General features: G+C 37.1%; 1 pseudogene; it reads right to left on the bottom strand.

The window, feature by feature from the left end:
• Positions 1–2,627, bottom strand: LOC119193425 (annotated as a pseudogene).
• Positions 2,628–4,647: the final 2,020 nt, after the last annotated feature.

The following is a 4,647-nucleotide window of genomic DNA, read 5'->3' as shown; positions in this document are numbered from 1 at the left end:
AGACACGCACGGACCCTTCACGTTCAGAATACGCACGAACCGATTGCGCCCGAAACTGTCGACAGCAAATAGAATTTTATGAGATTACTTAACTTATACACTTAATAATGAAATTTAAAATATATAACCTAGATAGCACATTTATTGAGGAAGGTTTTGGGCTATATAATATCACGCTATGACCAATAGAAGCTGAGTATCAATGAAAAATGTTGAAAATACGGACAAAATATATTTCTTATCAGAGGTTCTGTTGCTTGCTCTGTGTAAACATTTGAAGTTACATTGTTTTAAAAAAAAACCTTTTTAAACATAGTTCCCTGGCGCATCTGCCTCCCTCAATGGAATATACCCGAAAACACCCAATGGATTATGATGAAATTTCATATGAAGATAGTTTGAGACCCTGGGAAGGACATGGGCTGCTGTCTATCCTGGAAAAATGTATAGCGGACTTCTGTCCCGGAAAATCCTTTCACACGGGCGCTTCGCCCTTAAGGTAAGGATATAAAAGACCACCACTACTGCTAACTTACTTTTCAGTTCTCTACTGCATTTCACTTCTAATGTTCCATTGAAGGCCATCTTGTAATCACCCTTCGTTAGATCAGCGACTCTCTGGAATGTCTGCTTAAATAGGGATGAATTGAAAGAATCACCCATTACCATGTGGCCACCACTATAAGAAAAAGTATTTAATTACAATAAAAATCTATAGAAATTCATACATCGAGTGGACTAGTTATAAATTTGTAGTATGTATACAATTTATGGCTAAGGCCGTTATACCCCTTCACAAATATTGAATGTAGATCATGAATTACAAACAAGAAAAAAAGATTAAAAATACAACTCACCCTGTAGAATTACAGCACTGTTTCATCTCCATTAAACCTGTCTGATCTAGGGCACATGAGTAGATATCAATTGAATGACCGTTCGTTGCGGACCTAAATGACAATGCTTCATAATGCTTTATCGCCTTCTTCATGTACTTGGCGTTGTCCTTCTGAATGTCATGGTGAGAACGGATAGGCTGCTTCAGCTCATCGTTGACAACCTGGCCCGGACCTTGAGAACAGGGACCTCCGAGGAACATCATGATTCTTGCACCAGTGTTAGGGTAAGTTACTTCCAACAGACCCACAGCTAGTGAAAGGGCCACGCCGCTGCTACGGAGTGGTCTCTTACCAACGCCCAAAGGCCAAGGATCACGCCCAAGTTCTCCAAGCAAATCAGTAGCGCCATGTCACATTGCTTAACAGGTTGTAGGAACGGTGTGCTGGTGGCAACGGAGTTTGTTGCCCTGGATGTTGCTGGGGATTTGGTGCATTAACGACCAATAGCCAGTTGTTCTTGAATCTGTTTCAAGCTGTCAAGTCTTTGGTACCCTTGAAGACATAGCATTTGGAAATGCCTTCTATGCCTGTAAAAATATTGTAAAGTTGTTTTAGGAGAAATAAAGCAAAATTATTTAAAATTTTAATGCAATTATGAAAAAGTTATTCAAATATGACTTTTAAAAGACACAATTACAAGATACTAAAATTCACAATACTATGGTCTTCAGTATTTTTAACCCCAAATTGCAATAGTAAATGATTATTATCAAGCACCTTAAATCACAATTTGAAAAAAAATTACATAATAAAACTAGACCAGCCAATGCAATACTTACTCAACTCATGGATTTGGACCATACGGCCAAATGTGATCAATCCAACCAGGGCATTCTGTGGCATAAGACTCAATGAAGTCTGGAGAGAATCCTTCAGTGCTCCAAGTTCCTCTTCATCCATGCATGTGTCAACAACGAGGAGGTATATCGGTGGCATAGTCTGGGCACGGGTGATAGTGTACTCTATTGTTGAGAAGTTTGGAATCAATTCTGCAGGTTGATGCTGCTCGGAAATGGCAGCATATTGTGGAGGAAACTGAAAAGAAAAGTCAAAATTATAACCATGATTACAATAATCTATACTTACTAAATGATATGTTTTTATGACTCATGGTGGGTATTAAGACTGTTATTTCAATCTTTAGGGTATATACACTGTAGTAGCATATATTTGGTATTCATGTATAATGTTTTCTATTTATTACAAGAAAATTATAAAGAATGCAATATTTTAATTTGTATAAGATAAAACTATAATATAATAAACATAATGGAAAAGCCCAAATATACAGTATTTGTTGTGGCGATTATGGCTTAAATTTACAAATATAAATCAATACAAATTTTAAGTTTCAATGCACTTACAGGATTCCTTTGGAAGCAGAAGTTGCACACCCATAATTTAGCTCTATAATCCACTTGGCACATCGGATTCAATATAGCTCTGCAAGTGTTACGCGTACACAGCACGGGTTCGTATTGAATGGGCGGCAGGTCGGGCCGCTCCTTCAGCGGTTGGTACAAACATGCTAGGGGCACCACCAGCCTTGTAGTCTCGATCCTACTCGACGGCCATACGTTCCACGTAAACCGTATGCCATCCCGGTCTTCGTTCTGTTGGATAAACTCCTCGTACGTGGCCATATTGCTGATCTACAATGAATCAAATTGGAAAACACCGATCACAGAACACTCGAAATGCTATACGTAACACACTATTAACATCGTTTTACATGTCCTACAAGGTATTCATTCAGAAATATGATGTATATTGGATTTTTTCACTAATTTCAACAGACTGGACGAGAGGCTGGCTGATTTGGCAGTTGTCAAAATCATAGACAAATCAGCTGTCATACAAGCCACGTCATTTTTGGAAACGCAACATAAATTAAAGGATTTTATTGATTTTTCTTTAATTAAAATTCAAATAAATAATATTTTTAGTGTAAAATAAATGCATGATTATATTTTCAAGATAAGGCATATCCAATATTTATGGTTAATCATAGATTGTAGAATTTTGCGCATAGAGTGAACGAGCGTGTCTTGTCTATGCCTATAAACAACGTTCCTTTACATGTAATTCCAGAAATATATTTGTTTGCATTCTGTTTCACAATTAAAAAAAGACATACGTATATATTTTTTTTAAAATACGTATTTTTAGTATAAATAGTGCTAAAATGATAAAACGTGTACCTAAAATCAAAGTGTTATAAACAACTCTCCTTTTATAAAAAAGAAAATTGTGAAGTTGAGTTGAACACATTCTGTATAGTAACGGAATGTTCTTGAATGAATTATTTTTTTTATTTTTAGGACATAGTAAATTATATTTCAATTATGGACAATATTTGTAAAATAACTGGGATTTTATATTAAAACAACAGTCATTTGAATATAATTTGTGTACACATAATTGATAACATGCTATTGCTTTGTTTCAAGAGCAAGAAGTTTACGCCAAAAAGTGCGACTGCGCACTGGCCAAATTAGTAGTGTGAAAGAAAATGGCGATCAGCGAAAGGCGTCCGGAGTTAACGTGATGAAAAACATTGTTAAAAGCTCAATTACATAGTGTTATAGTTATTAATTGTGTCAGATGTAGATTAATTAAGTGTTAATGAATAGTGATTGTGTATAAAAATGGCTGCGAATATGTACAGAGTCGGCGGTAAGTAGGAATAATTGGTTATTTTTGTTGTAGCTTCGCCGGTTCACCGCCAGACTAGCGGTGCTTTGCTTTGATTGTCGTACCTTCATTAATTGCTCACATTAATTAGTTCAATAATGGTATATCTCCCAATATCGCCTGATTTGTCGAAATTTAAGAGGTTACCGCGTTTTCTGCCGCTTTTAAAGCAATGTTACCGGAAAATTATATTTTACCAAATTTCGTCAAATAGGACATTAGCATTTGCATCTAGGTATCATTGTATCGGCTTGCGTATCTGAGTGCGAGTAGTTGAACACGAAGCGGCTTCGATTGTTTATCGCGAATGGATATTTCTGGGATTGTTTGAGGAAGAATTGTTGATTTCAACATGATATTTTAGGTTATATTCAATGTTGTCAAAACATTTTAAGTATGAGAGTGGGATGTTTCTGTGGGGTACGCGATGATTTTGAGCGCGACAAGCGCCGAGGAAGTCGGAAGTGATGATTTAGTGTCGGTTAGGGCAATATCGCGCGGTGTTTAGGCGGTGGGTGCCGGCGCCTCGGCGGGTTGTTGTCGCGTACCGCCGCGGCGCCGCCAGCCGCGAGCCGCCTACCCGAGCTCAGCCGCCTCATGTGCCGCGCTCGGTAGTCGGCGCCTCCGCGGACCTCGCAGCTCGCGTCGAATGTTAATTAAGTCTTCCTTTTGTATTACTTCCTACAATATAATGTTGTGCTCTTCTAAAAGGTTATGCTACCTTTGTTTGATCACATTTGCAATGCTTGTAACAATTATCTATTTTTTTAATTATGTATATGCAATTTCCTTGTATCTTTGTCTCGTTTTTATTGACTTAAGAAATATTTAACAGGGTAATTTTCGCACATATTGAGTATTATCATTTATGTAGTGACCTCAAATGCCTGCACATGCAATACTCTTGTGTGTCTGACAAAGAATTACTTGACCTACATTCACTACATTGCTTTTTTTTCTTAAAGACTGAACTTTGTTAATAACTCTTACCTGACTTAGGTGAAACCTGTTTTCAAAATGTAACTGAAAGTTTCAAACTTATAACTGAATTTTA

This window comes from Manduca sexta, unplaced genomic scaffold (assembly GCF_014839805.1).
Source record: "Manduca sexta isolate Smith_Timp_Sample1 unplaced genomic scaffold, JHU_Msex_v1.0 HiC_scaffold_526, whole genome shotgun sequence".
Classification (NCBI taxonomy): Eukaryota; Metazoa; Arthropoda; class Insecta; order Lepidoptera; family Sphingidae; genus Manduca; species Manduca sexta.
This window is presented reverse-complemented; position numbering and strand designations above follow the sequence as displayed.